This window comes from Hyla sarda, chromosome 2 (genome assembly GCF_029499605.1).
Source record: "Hyla sarda isolate aHylSar1 chromosome 2, aHylSar1.hap1, whole genome shotgun sequence".
NCBI classification, from domain to species: domain Eukaryota; kingdom Metazoa; phylum Chordata; class Amphibia; order Anura; family Hylidae; genus Hyla; species Hyla sarda.
The window spans coordinates 33,416,669-33,432,412 of record NC_079190.1 but is presented as its reverse complement, the minus strand read 5'-3'; the positions used below and the strand labels follow the sequence as shown (position 1 = coordinate 33,432,412).

Sequence of the window (15,744 nt, the reverse complement as noted above, 5' to 3'; positions counted from 1 at the left end):
TTGTGACGCCAGGGCGTGGTTTTCCCGGTAACCACCCGAACTGTAGTACTGCTATCCCAAGGTTAGGCAAGGTAATAATAATCCAAGACCAGGTTAGGGTTAACGGCAGCTTTACTGAGGTAGGCAGATGGAAATAGTCTTTACAGCTAGGCCAGGGTCCCAGAGAGGTGGCCAGTAACACGTAAGGAGCTCACAGCTTGCTGGGACTTGTAGTGACTTGGACAGACTTCAGGACAGTCACACTGACTATAATAGACTTGACTATAGACTTGACTGGACTGTAGGTAGCGACAGCAGACATAGACGACTTGACTTACTGGCATGTGGCTGTAGGTTTGGCTTGAGGCCTCCAGATATGCTGGACACTAAATCTGAGATGTCTGGTCTTTACTGTACCTCAGCAGGAGTGTGGTGGAAGAGAGAGATTGTAATGGCTCCCCCTCTTATAAAGGGGGGCTGAGCCAGAAGCCCATAGGTCAAGCTGCAGGTTAGTTGGTGCTCTCTGGGTAACAAACACATCATGTGAACACATTATCATGTGACTAACTCAAAGGTCCTTAAAGGTCCTTTATCCATAACACACATAACACTATACATAATATATATTATTATGGGGGAGACACTGCAGGAGAGCCCCTAGGACACAGAGGGACTCCACCTGACAGGGCCTAAGTACTGTACGGGACTATATCCCGCACTGGGACATCACAGTTGTCTGGAAGACTCTGCAGAGATAAGTCATGGCTGGGAGAACCTTTCATGATCCCCTGGGCCAGATGGAGAAGGAAAGGAAAAGTGAATGTCTCCGATCAGAGAAGGCATCACATGGGAGTTATTACATGTAGTTATGTTTCAGTTCTGAAAAAAACACTAAACAACACCAAACAATTTGTGTCTGTTCATAGTCTTAGACACCCCCAACATAAAAAAATGGCCGCTGGGTGTAATTGCAATATAATTATGAGTGACTGGCCCCGATATAAGCAGAAAGGCATTTATATAGCACTTTGGTATTCTGTGGTCACTGTGATGAGTCCCAGTCCAAACCTTTGTGGGGCTCACAATCTGATTTGCTGGATCACACACAGCGGCCAATTTGGTAAGAAACTAGTTGTCAGCGTGTGATTTATTCACTCATTGATATTTCAGTCAGCAAATCTGATACCTGACATAGTATCTTCAGAAAGGGCAGTGGAGACCACGAAGGAGCAGCTGTGAGATTCCTGAAGTCTGTGTAAATCTCGGCACTGCCGCCCATAACCTCCAGCAAGTTATTATTTCTCTTCATTCTAAGTCTCTTGCTTTTTCAAGTACATTCAGTATCTCCCATAAGTGAGCCCACCCCTCACATTATATATACAGTATATCCCATAAGTGACTCCACCCCTCACATTATATATACAGTATATACCATAAGTGAGTACACCCCTCACATTATATATACAGTATCTCCCATAAGTGAGTCCACCCCTCACATTATATATACAGTATCTCCATAAGTGAGTCCACCCCTCATATTATATATACAGTATATCCCATAAGTGATTCCACCCCTCACATTATATATACAGTATATCCCATAAGTGACTCCACCCCTCACATTATATATACAGTATCTCCCATAAGTGAGTCCACCCCTCACATTATATATACAGTATATCCCATAAGTGAGTCCACCCCTCACATTATATATACAGTATATCCCATAAGTGACTCCACCCCTCACATTATATATACAGTATCTCCCATAAGTGAGTCCACCCCTCACATTATATATACAGTATCTCCCATAAGTGAGTCCACCCCTCACATTATATATACAGTATATCCCATAAGTGATTCCACCTCTCACATTATATACAGTATCTCCCATAAGTGAGTCCACCCCTCACATTATATATACAGTATCTCCCATAAGTGATTCCACCTCTCACATTATATACAGTATATCCTATAAGTGAGTCCACCTCTCACATTATATATACAGTATATCCCATAAGTGAGTCCACCTCTCACATTATATGCAGTATCTCCTATAAGTGAGTCCACCCCTCACATTATATATACAGTATCTCCCATAAGTGAGTCCATCCCTCACATTATATATACAGTATCTCCCATAAGTGAGTCCACCCCTCACATTATATACAGTATATCCCATAAGTGAGTCCACCCCTCACATTATATACAGTATCTCCCATAAGTGAGTCCACCCCTCACATTATATACAGTATCTCCCATAAGTGAGTCCACCCCTCACATTATATATACAGTATCTCCCATAAGTTATTCCACCCCTCACATTATATACAGTATCTCCTATAAGTGAGTCCACCCCTCACATTATATATACAGTATCTCCCATAAATGAGTCCACCCCTCACATTATATATACAGTATATCCCATAAGTGAGTCCACCCCTCACATTATATACAGTATCTCCCATAAGTGAGTCCACCCCTCACATTATATATACAGTATATCCCATAAGTGAGTCCACCCCTCACATTATATATACAGTATCTCCCATAAGTTATTCCACCCCTCACATTATATACAGTATCTCCTATAAGTGAGTCCACCCCTCACATTATATATACAGTATCTCCCATAAGAGAGTCCACCCCTCACATTATATATACAGCATATCCCATAAGTGAGTCCACCCCTCACATTATATATACAGTATCTCCCATAAGTGAGTCCACCCCTCACATTATATATACAGTATCTCCCATAAGTGAGTCCACCCCTCACATTATATACAGTATATCCCATAAGTGAGTCCACCCCTCACATTATATACAGTATCTCCCATAAGTGAGTCCACCCCTCACATTATATATACAGTATATCCCATAAGTGACTCCACCCCTCACATTATATATACAGTATCTCCCATAAGTGAGTCCACCCCTCACATTATATATACAGTATCTCCCATAAGCGAGTCCACCCCTTACATTATATATACAGTATCTCCCATAAGTGAGTCCACCCCTCACATTATATACAGTATCTCACATAAGGGAGTCCACCTCTCACATTATATACAGTATCTCCCATAAGTGAGTCCACCCCTCACATTATATACAGTATGTCCCATAAGTGAGTCCACCCCTCACATTATATACAGTATCTCCCATAAGTGAGTTCACCCCTCACATTGTATACACAGTATCTCCCATAAGTGAGTCCACTCCTCACATGATATACAGTATCTCACATAAGGGAGTCCACCTCTCACATTATATACAGTATCTCCCATAAGTGAGTCCACCCCTCACATTATATATACAGTATCTCCCATAAGTGAGTCCACCCCTCACATTATATATACAGTATCTCCCATAAGTGAGTCCACCCCTCACATTATATACAGTATCTCACATAAGGGAGTCCACCTCTCACATTATATACAGTATCTCCCATAAGTGAGTCCACCCCTCACATTATATATACAGTATCTCCCATAAGTGAGTCCACCCCTGACATTATATATACAGTATCTCCCATAAGTGAGTCCACCCCTCACATTATATATACAGTATCTCCCATAAGTGAGTCCACCCCTCACATTATATATACAGTATCTCCCATAAGTGAGTCCACCCCTCACTTTATATATACAGTATCTCCTATAAGTGAGTCTACCCCTCACATTATATACAGTATCTCCCATAAGTGAGTCTACCCCTCACATTATATATACAGTATCTCCCATAAGTGAGTTCACCCCTCACATTGTATACACAGTATCTCCCATAAGTGAGTCCACTCCTCACATGATATATACAGTATCTCCCATAAGTGAGTCCACCCCTGACATTATATATACAGTATCTCCCATAAGTGAGTCCACCCCTCACATTATATATACAGTATCTCCCATAAGTGAGTCCACCCCTCACATTATATATACAGTATCTCCTATAAGTGAGTCCACGTATATGACCCTCTGTTACAATGTAAAGGAGTGAGTGCACAGCCTGTATAACAGTGTTTAATGTGGGCGGCCGAAAAAGAGATTGACATAGCGAGGAGCCAATAGATCTTCGATCCGTCAAACAGCAGAGCGCCGCATTTAACTATAGGTGTGCCATTAAGTAGCGCTTACAGTTAAATGCATCTTGGACCCGGCAGTACAGAGTGGGGCGATAGGTACATTATATGCATCGCCACTCACCTAGGGGGCGAGTTAGGCGCCTGCGAGGCACCATTAAGCATGAGGCCTTAGGTGGCCGCCTAACTTGTCTAATTGGAGAGCCGCCTCTGTGCACAGAATACCGCCGAAAGAGTGAACATGTTCATTCTTTAGGCGGAATCCTGAATTTCAGCATGAAATAGTCAACAGTCCACACTGCCTGCTGTTCACTGGCTACTACGACTTTCACCAGTCCACCACTGCCTGCTGAATGCTGGCTACTACAACTCCCATCAGTCCACCACTGCCTGCTTTAGTTTTCATTGAAAAGCTATTAAAACAATTCTCTTGAAACTGCCAAAAGGGAGAATTTTTGAAATGCTTGGTAAAAGCAATTGCATATTCCTATACCTATGTGTGCATTTTAACACCAGCAGGCATCTGCCAACAACCAGGGATACTTTATGCACCTTTATTTTAATATTAAAAAGCATGCAAAATATGCTAGTGCAGTGTGCTTTTAAATAAGCTGTTAGTTACCATGGATTACGGCACACCATTAAAAAGTTTGGCAAGCCCGGCGAGTTCAACTTTTGAGCAGCTCACTCAACTGTACTGGTGTCTTTAAAGCATAGTGGCTTTTTGGTCTTCTAAGCACCAGGACTTACCTACGTGCAACTTTCTTCTGTGCACCCTATACCTTTGTATTGTATACTTGATTAGTTTTACTATTTACACTACAAATTTTCAGAGCAGAATTCCACTGCGGAAAAACCAGTGCAGCAGCCTCCCATTGTTCATGTTGCACTATTCACACTACGTCATTTCCAGGGCAGATGTTAGTCAGTGGAAATTCTGGATCCCAGAGGTAAAAGAGTGAACATGTTTATTATTTTGGTGGAATCTGTTGTCTATGGAATTGGTGCATTCTGCTTTACATGTCACAGTTTTCCACATTCTATTTTTATTCTTCCACATCTGGAACATATTTCATTTCTTACTGGTTAATAAATGTAAAAATTATATACCACGATATTATATTCTGTGGCTGGTGTCTGGGGGGCGCTCTTTATCTTTATCACTGCAAATACTGTAATGTGTCTCCATTTCAGAGTAATTCAATGCAAATGTAATACTACAAGAGTTCTCTATTCCCAACTTTATTTGGCACAACGTATATCAAATCATGACAAAACTAAAATGCTGCATTTGCATCCAATAAATTCTCACTAATATTTAGTTATAGATCTAAGAGTAAACATATAATTGGTTTCTATGGAAAATGTAACATTTAAATTTTCATACCATTTTTGTCAAATTTTTTTATTATGATTTCAATGGACACTGTGTGATGCTTAATTTCTCCAGTGGTGGCACTGCAGAAAAAAATTAAACATTTACTACCAGGTTTCCCCACAGCCAGGGTGACCAGATGTCCCAGTTTTCCTGGGATCTTCAGCTTTTTTGGGAAAAACTTTTTCGCCATGGGCTGGATAATTACCATTCCCAGGCCGCACGTCTTCCTGCTTGGCTGAGCTCCTACAGACTGGGTGTCAGTTTCGGGCAATGGCCACTTTAAATGGGCACTGTCAGAATCAAAAACTTTTTATATGTTGTACATCTTTGCAAAACATTAACCTTTTTAATATACTTCATAAAATTTTTTTATTTCCTTTTCATAGAAATCATGGCTTTGTCCAAGCTGAAGCACAGGCATGTACAAAGTCCAGTAAAGGAGGGTGGGCTAACACTCCTCTGTTCTCTCTCTCCTGTCTGATAGGACTCCTCTGTACTCTCCCCGTCTGATAGGACTCCTCTGTGCTTTCTCCTGTCTGATAGCACTCCTCTGTGCTCTCTCCTGTCTGATAGCACTCCTCTGTGCTCTCTCCTGTCTGATAGCACTCCTCTATGCTCTCTCCTGACTGATAGCACTCCTCTGTGTTCTCTCCTGTCTGATAGGACTCCTCTGTGCTCTCTCCTGTCTGATAGGACTCCTCTGTGTTCTCTCCTGTCTGATAGCACTCCTCTATGCTCTCTCCTGTCTGATAGTACTCCTCTGTGCTCTCTCCTGTCTGATAGGACTCCTCTGTGCTCTCTCCTATCTGATATGACTCCTCTGTGCTCTCTCCTGTCTGATAGGACTCCTCTGTGTTCTCTCCTGTCTGATAGCACTCCTCTGTACTCTCTCCTGTCTGATTGTACTCCTCTGTGCTCTCTCCTGTCTGATAGCACTCCTCTGTGTTCTCTCCTGTCTGATAGGACTCATCTGTGCTCTCTCCTGTCTGATAGTACTCCTCTGTGCTCTCTCCTGTCTTATAGCACTTCTCTGTGCTCTCTCCTTTCTGATAGTACTCCTTTGTGTGCTCTCCTGTCTGATAGTACTCCTCTGTGCTCTCTCTTGTCTGATAGGACTCCTCTGTGCTCTCTTCTATCTGATATGACTCCTCTGTGCTCTCTCCTGTCTGATAGGACTCCTCTGTGTTCTCTCCTGTCTGATAGCACTCCTCTGTACTCTCTCCTGTCTGATTGTACTCCTCTGTGCTCTCTCCTGTCTGATAGCACTCCTCTGTGTTCTCTCCTGTCTGATAGGACTCATCTGTGCTCTCTCCTGTCTGATAGTACTCCTCTGTGCTCTCTCCTGTCTTATAGCACTTCTCTGTGCTCTCTCCTTTCTGATAGTACTCCTTTGTGTGCTCTCCTGTCTGATAGTACTCCTCTGTGCTCTCTCCTGTCTGATAGTACTCATCTGTGCTCTCTCCTGTCTGATAGTACTCCTCTGTGCTCTCTCCTCTCTGATAGTATTCCTCTGTGCTCTCTCCTGTCTGATAGTACTCCTTTGTGCTCTCTCCTGTCTGATAGGACTGCTTTGTGCTCTCTCCTGTCTGATAGGACTCCTCTGTGCTCTTTCCTGTCTGATAGCACTCCTCTGTACTCTCTCTTGTCTGATAGTACTCCTCTGTGCTTTCTCCTCTCTGATAGTACTCCTCTGTGCTCTCTCCTGTCTGATAGTACTCCTCTGTGCTCTCTCCTGTCTGATAGTACTCCTCTGTGCTCTCTCCTATCTGATAGTACTCCTCTGTGCTCTCTCCTGTCTGATAGCACTCCTCTGTGCTCTCTCCTGTCTGATAGCCCTCCTCTGTGCTCTCTCCTGTCTGATAGTACTCCTCTGTTCTATCTCCTGTCTGATAGCACTCCTCTGTGCTCTCTCCTGTCTGATAGGACTCCTCTGTGCTCTCTCCTGTCTGATAGCACTCCCCTGTGCTCTCTCCTGTCTGATAGCACTCATTTGTGTGCTCTCCTGTCTGATAGTACTCCTCTGTGCTCTCTCCTGTCTGATAGGACTCCTCTGTGCTCTCTCCTGTCTGATAGCAATCCTCTGTGCTCTCTCCTGTCTGATTGGACTCATCTGTGCTCTCTCCTGTCTGATAGTACTCCTCTGTGCTCTCTCCTCTCTGATAGTATTCCTCTGTGCTCTCTCCTGTCTGATAGTACTCCTTTGTGCTCTCTCCTGTCTGATAGGACTCCTTTGTGCTCTCTCCTGTCTGATAGCACTCCCCTGTGCTCTCTCCTGTCTGATAGCACTCCTCTGTGCGCTCTCCTGTCTGATAGCACTCCTCTGTGCTCTCTCCTGTCCCATAGTACTCCTCTGTGCTCTCTCCTGTCCCATAGTACTCCTCTGTGCTCTCTCCTGTCTAATAGTACTCCTTTGTGCTCTCTTCTGTCTGATAGGACTCCTTTGTGCTCTCTCCTGTCTGATAGGACTCCTTTGTGCTCTCTCCTGTCTGATAGGACTCCTTTGTGCTCTCTCCTGTCTGATAGGACTCCTTTGTGCTCTCTCCTGTCTGATAGCACTCCTCTGTGCTCTCTCCTGTCTGATAGCACTCCTCTGTGCTCTCTCCTGTCCGATTGTACTCCTCTGTGCTCTCTCCTGTCTAATAGTACTCCTTTGTGCTCTCTTCTGTCTGATAGTACTCCTTTGTGCTCTCTTCTGTCTGATAGTACTCCTTTGTGCTCTCTCTTGTCCTATCAGAAGGAGGAAGCATAGTGGACCGTTAGCCCACCCTCACTTACTGGACTTTGTCCATGCCTGTGCTTCAGCTTAGACAAAGCCATGATTTTATAAGCCATAACTTCTATAAGAAGGAAATAAAATTTTCTTATGAAGTATTAGGTTGTGTAGAAGATACGCAAGTCCTCACAAACATTTTTTCTATATTTAACAGAAACAGAATAAAGGAAAAAAACATGAAACGCCAAATCAAGATACATATCTTGTAACTGAAGGGCACAGGTGGCCTATAACTATATAAGGGCGCACAGAGGGGCCTACATCTATGTAGGGGGCCTATAACTATATACATGGGGGCACAGTGGGGCATTAGAAAAAAAACACAGATATTTGCACTAAGTGACATTACCTCCTAGATATAAGATATGCAGAAAATAGTACAGGTATTATGTTTATCTTTAGTTGTTTCGTTGTGCACACAACATTACTGTACACATTATTGTAATAATGATAGCAGCAGCCGGTGGACGCCTGCATCCAACCACAGACGTGAAGATAATAGAAGAGAAGACGCTCACTCAGTAGTATCCAGATGAAGAAACTGTATTGCAGATTGTATTTCATTGAAGAATATCGGACGAGTTTCAAAGCTATTGCAGCCCTCGTCGTCAGGTAATGTACCTGATGAAGAGGGCTGCAATACTCTCATGAAATTGTACGAGATAATAATAATGAATTCTTTATATATAGAACACACTGATTCCACAGTGATGTATCCAGAAAACTGCCTCTCTTCTAGGAAGGTATACTTCTGTGATGTGGAGAGGGCATAAGTGAGTGAGTGAGTAAGAAAAGGTCCTACATCATCTGTTATCTGGAGAACCCATTTAAAGTGTACCTGTCATATCACAGAAAAAAATAATGCTTTTATATGTTACTCACTAGATCATGCAGATTCTTTACACATCTTTTAATGTGTCTAGCTTCTGTATTTGGGTCACAAATCCCTCTGTTCTGCTGCACATTCATTCTGACATCCACTGCTCAGGATAGGGTGCGTCCGAGGCAAGCACTGAGCCTGCTATCACTCACTATGCATAGACAAGAGTGAGTACAGAGGAATGCAGGTCCCACCATCACTTACTGGACTTTGTCCCTACCTGTGCTTTAGCTGGGACAAAGATAATGCTGCAGCCAGACAGGAATATGTTCTGGATGTTATGGGGACCCCTAGTGGTCTTTAGAAGACATGACTATAAAAAGGAGACAAAAAAAGTATGATGTTAAAGGAGTACTCCAGGATCTGAAAACTTAGCCCCTATCCTAAGGATAGAGGATAAGTTTCAGATCAGGGGGGGGGGGGGGGGGGTGTCTGACCACTGGGACCGTACAGGGCTCGGCAGTCCGCAAAAGGGGCGTGTGTCAACCACTGCACGAAGTGGCGGCCGACGCGCCCCCTCAATGCAGCGCTACGGCAGAGACGGAAATTGCCGAATGCAGCTCTCCCATAGCGTTGGATTGAGAAGGTGTATCAGCCGCCACTTCGTGCGCTGGTCATCACGCCCCCTTTGTGTGGACTGCTGGGCCCTGTACAGGAGATCGCGGGGAGTCCCAGCGGTGAACAGGATGAATGTTTTCCTTTAAAGAGATTTTATAGTCACTGGTTAGGTATTAAAAGAATCATGCAAAACATAAATAAAATAATATACATAGAAATATGGATAAGTTTATGTGATAAACAGATAAACATTACGTTGATAGATAATAATTGTTTCCAGGAGCCTCAAATTCAACAGCGCACATATCATTCCACTGGGGCTATATGGGTATATTTGGAAATTGTGGTAGAATTGCTGGTTACTGTAAATTCAGTGTTTCTCTGTAGAAAACAAGATCTGACTTTTTGGAATAGTCATAAAGTAACCCACAACCTTCCCATAGGGGAAACAATGAGGCCATGTAGCGGTTATACAATAATGTTACTATGATTTTTGTGCAACCAGACATGCATTTTCACCCCCTCCCCCATCCTTAGGGCTCATGAAGCTGATATCACCCGACAAAGTCTATAGGAACCATATTGAACCTGTGGATGCCTTTGATTCCATATGAGATCATGACGTGCTCCATTGAATGTTGTGTGGGTGAGTTGTCCTCCAATAGAAGCTTTGCTCCTAGGAGAAAATATCTCCATAATTGGGCCCAATCTGCCATTTTCCCTCCTCGTTGTCATGTGACTTGTTAGTGTTATAAGGTTTCTGGTATAAATGGGCAGCAGTGTTCTTTCTCTCACACTCTCTAATACTGGTCAATGGAAGTTCAACATGGTACAAACTATGAGGCCATGATTTATGGGCAACCAGACATATATTTTCACACACCCCATCCTTAGGGCTCATGTAGCTGATGGCACCCGGCAAAGTCTATAGGAAACATATTAAACGTGTGGATGCCTCCAGGGCTCCAGTCCTGCAGAAACCCATACAAACTGAGTTCCAGCACTTTTTCCACAGTAGGAACACCATTCCCATTAGCAGGTTTCTGAGGACCAGCCCTTGAGTGGAAATCTTGAGTTAGTTCCCACATTTTTTTCCCTCAGGTCTTGACCCCTGATTATGACATAATGACATGCTCCACTGGATGCTGTGTGGGGGAAATATCCTCCAATAGAAGCTTTGCTCTTAGAGAAAATATCTTCTTAATATGGTGAAGTATGAAGGCAACATGGCAGATGGAGGTGCCTACAGTTCCATAAGACAGTGTTGCAGGGATTCTGCATGTCTCAGTATTTGTTCCTCGCACACTCGGACTCCTCTGCCATGTGCATGAGGCCTATGGGTCTATTCACACGGCAGAATTTCCGCTTGCGGAATTCCACTTCAAATTAAAGCCCACAGACTTCTATGGGATTCCACACTCCCATTCACACTTCTGAATTTCCACTTGCGCAATTCCGCTAGCCGTAATTCAGAAGAGTGAATGGGAGTGTGGAATTCCATAGAAGTCTATGGGCTTTAATTTGAGGCGGAATTCTGCAAGCAGAAATTCTGCCGTGTGGATAGACCCTAAAGGTCACCAAATCTTCATATCACGGTTACCAGCCCAACACTTCAGGATCCCCTCTAATGTTCTTGGCTATGGACTGGTATCTTGTGACGCCCTGTTATACCAGGCTTCTTGAGTGTGAAGACCATGTGGCAGAAGTGCCTTGTCACCCAGCTATATTAAATCCTTGTAAATCTATCCTGGAGTTGATTTAGCTATGATTAAGAGGGTGAAGAAATAATTCTAAATATAGCCTATAGAAGGAAATATTACGCCGACTGGCGGGACATAAACATCTCAGATATTGTAAGATGACAAAACCGCATGTCCTAAATAACTCATTATACATTATACAATAAAAAATAAGGCCACTTCCAAAGATAACTAGAACGATAGTAGTCATGTATATGGGGGGCATTTTATGACGGTCAGATCCACCAACAGGACATTCTATAGCATTCTACTAGAAATTTTGGGTGCCCCTTTCCCTTCTACTCCAGTGATATGGAGTTCTTGCATACTCCTCTACTTGTAGTAACACTGTTTCCTCATTGGACTTTCCCTTGCCTCTCCCGTACCTAATTATAATCTAATGGATAGGGTCTTTTACTGCTGGGCCCAACATGAGCTATAAACTGTGAGTGAACTAAGCAACATGTTTAGTTCTCCTGCAGTGCCCCCACAGGGGAAACTAAGTACTACACAATCTTAAAGATTTTGATTAGGAAGGATCCGCGCTTGTCTTGGGGCGTGGTGAGATTACCATAACACTGTGGCTATCTTTTTGTGAGCTAGGTATTTCCTGTTGGATTTCATTCTCTCAAATCCTATAATTCCTTGTTTGTAAGTGTGAGGTCACTTTCCTCCCTCCCACACATTAGCCACCCCACCCATTGAAAAACAAATTCATGTTTTCCTACTCGCCTTTTAAAGCCATTAGTCTTTCATTTTTCCACCTACAGGACCATGTAAGGGCTTGTTTTATGCGGGACAAATTGAACTTTTTAAAGACATAACTCATTTTACTACAAAACCTACCTGTGGTGGCCCAGTACAGGAGTTGCTCATCTGTACCCTTTCTGTCCTGTGTGGTGGACTCTATATCAGTGTCCCCTGGGTCCACCTCCATGCTATGTACCTTAAGTGGTTAACAGTGTCCTATGTTATTTATTGATTTGTCTAGTGTTCATATGCCTTTAAATGTTGTTACCAAGTCCTGTGTAACCAGGTAAGGTGTCAGTGACCAGTTGACTTGTGTGGTGATCTCTGGGAGTCCTCCAAATTGCTCCCTTATAAACCAAGGGAGGAGCTAGCTTAGAGAGTTCTGTTGAGTTCTTGCTGAGGAGCAATACAGTCAAGACTTGAGAGTGTCTGGTGTCCTAAGGGAGACCTAGGCCTTACCATGCAGGCACGCTTCAATCACCAAGTGCCCCATCAGGTGAACGTCAAAGCCTGGTAAGCAACCACAGGGGAGAAGTCTAGTCAGAATAGTCAAGTCAGTCAAGTCTGAGTGGGTCTGCATAATTCAGTCCAAGTCCACTACAAGTCCCAGCGAGCCCTCAAGTCTCTTAAGTCACTGGTCATCTCCTTTGGCCTAACTTAGCTGTAAAGACTATTACATCTCTCTGCCTCAGTAAAGCTGCCGTTGTTCCGTAACTTTGCATTGGAGCAGTTATTTGACAAGCGCCTAGCCCAGGAACCAGCGGCCATACCTTGGGTGGTGTAGAGGATAACCACGCCCTGGCATCACGAACACAAGGCGTTAATGCCATCTGCCCCTGGGGTAATAACATCTGCCCTTTCATCACACCCTCACCACAACTTTTGGCGTCCTACGAACAGGATCCGGGTGTGTGCCTTATGCAAAAAGTACCACCCCCCCCAGTCTGAACTGTGTCCAGTATTGCAGAGAAAAACGCACAAGCCAGAAAGTGTATGGGACTTTGTCAGTGAATCTTATATGTTACGAGGCGCTTGTGAAATAGAGGGGAGGTGAAGAAACGTTTAAACTTATAAGTCTGCTGTCATCGTTCTGGTAGTGTCCACAAGCCTGGTTTTCAAGTCTCCTGTTACCGGGTACCTACAAAATAGTGGGGGAGTGTCTGCTGTTGTTACCCCATCATTCAAGCCGGAGCCGCTGCAGCACCTCGTCAGCTCTCTTAAAGGGAAACGCATATCATCTTTCTTAAAGCAACAGCGCACTCAAAATTCTACAAGATGTCTGAACTCAGCACCACAGATAAACCGGGCATCAGTGCCCCTCCATCTCCAGCGACAAGTCTGCCACCTGGTCCATCAGCTAGTGTCCTGACTCCTGCAAGCATCAACAACCCTGGTGTTCCAGCGACAGCACTGGTATTCATGGGGAATCCTGTCCTTCCTCCCTACAATGGAGACTCCTTTACCCTGAGGGATTTCAAAGAGAGCATCCAGAGCAACCCTCGAACAACTTAAATCAGGACTCTCACTTTATGTCACCTTCTGCCCCCTTGTAACGGTTATCGTAGAAAGTGTATGTGATGGTGGGGTGTGAGGTGCATGGCAGATGTTGTTACCCTAGGGGCAGATAGAATTAACCCCTTGTATTTGTGACGCCAGGGCGTGGTTTAGCCTATAACCACCCGAAGGTATACCGCTGGATCCTGGGCTAGGCACGGGGGCAATAAAGACTCCGACACCAAGTTACGGACAATATTAACTTTACTAAGGGTAGACAGTTGGTAAAGTCTATACAGTTCAGCCAGGGCCCAAGGAGGTGACCAGTGACTCAGAGACCTTAAGGGCTTGCTAGGACTTGTAGTAGGACTAGGCAATTTAGTGCAGGCCACGTTGCTTGACAGTTTGGCAGAGACTGCCTTGACTTGACTCATGACGGACAATGCTGCAGGTTTAGCTTACTTGCACTTGACTGTGGCTGCAGGACTTGACTTGAGGCCCAATATTCCGGACACACACTATAGGCACAACTGACCTCAGCAAAGACTTGGTGCAAAAGAGAGCGAGCTAGTTCCTCCTGGGCTTTTAATGGGGAGACTAGCAGGGAGCCCAAAGGTCACTCTTGGGATCATCTGGTCACTGGTACCTCCTGGGTAACAATCACATGACATATCACATGGTATAACTCTTAAAGTGATAACACATTTTTATACAGTACAACATATTTACAATGGGGAAACTAATGCAGGGGGTCCTGGAGACAATGAAGGATGCTGCCTGACAGAGCAGTGAAGATACGGGGTAGCCATATGTCACCACATGTATCTTTAGAAGCGTCAATAGATACAGGCTCACAAGTGTCTACCGTATCTAAATGTGTTTTCCATCAGCATTGGGATGCTAGTTTATTGTGTGAGCCTGATGATGTTAATTTCAGAGTAGTTGCAGGTAATGAGCAACCAGTCCCCAGACATGGATACTGGGAGTCAACTATTCAATTGGGGGAACATGTACTAACAGGGCAGGAAGTGATTGTAACTAATGTGATGGATAAGGGGTCTGCTGAATTCATACTGGGGATGAACATTATGAGAAATAGTTTTACTGAGATTCTAGATGCCTTGTTTGCTTCTCTTCCCCATATGCCCCCTTCAGACCAGCAGGCTGTGCAGCACCACCTGAAAGTCCCACAAGCAGAACAGAAGTTTGCCAACAAGCAAGGCGAGATCTGCAGAGTACGAGTTCAAGATATCAGGTTGGTGACCTTACAACCCAAATGGTGCCATGCACGTCCCGGAGTCAAGAATCGGGATTATCAGGCCCTGCTGGAACCCATGCAGCTAGAAGATCATCCATTAGTTTGAGCTGCGGGAAGTCTCGTCACCGGCTCAAATAGAAGAGTCCCAGTACGGTTAGTGAACCTGTCTGATTCTGCTACTGTTTTACTTAAGTACACTCCAGTGGCTCAGACCTCCTAGAGTCGAAAGACATTGTGACTGAACGTCTAGTGGCATGACAGCGTGTGGCTCAAGTCACCGGTGGATCCAGTACTAATTCCCCAGAGCCCTGGTGGGCACAACTCCAGGTTGGGGATGCCACTACCCAATGGGACCAGGTCAATGGAGTCCTCAATGTCGCCAAGAGGTATGATGAAGCTTTCAGTAAACACCCCACAGACTTCGGAAAGACTTCAATGATCCAGCACCGTATCCTCACAGGCGACAGCCCGCCTATCAAAGAGAAGCACCGTTCTGGCATGCCTGGCATGTATCAGACTGTTAAGAAGATGCTAGCCGACATGAAGGAGGCGGACGTGATTCAACAAAGTCAGAGTTCCTGGGTGGCGCCACTTGTCAAAGTCAAGAAGAAAGATGGAACTATCCATTTCTGTGTTGACTACAGGAAACTGAACAATGTCACACATAAGGATGCTGATCCCTTGCCAAGAATTGAGGAGTCACTTACTGCCCTTGGGTCTGCTGCTTACTTCTCTACCCTGGACTTAACTAGCGGGTACTGGCAAATGCCCATGGCCTCGGAGGATCGGGAGAAGACCGCCTTTGTGACCACCATGGGGCTATTTGAGTTCAAAAGTATGCTGTTTGGGCT

The 15,744-nt window shown here is 44.4% G+C and overlaps 1 long non-coding RNA gene across 3 annotated transcripts in view; it reads left to right on the top strand.

The window, feature by feature from the left end:
• The window catches only part of LOC130358361 (uncharacterized), an 80,038-nt gene that overhangs the window by 1,389 nt on the left and 62,905 nt on the right, over nucleotides 1–15,744 (top strand). Inside the window, exon 1 of one of the 3 annotated variants that reach the window (XR_008889490.1) lies at nucleotides 10,219–10,298. The exons of the other annotated variants lie outside the window; for them this stretch is intronic. This is a non-coding gene — a long non-coding RNA (uncharacterized LOC130358361). Of the gene's footprint in view, nucleotides 1–10,218; nucleotides 10,299–15,744 lie in introns of those variants that run through there. 3 annotated transcript variants of the gene reach the window in all.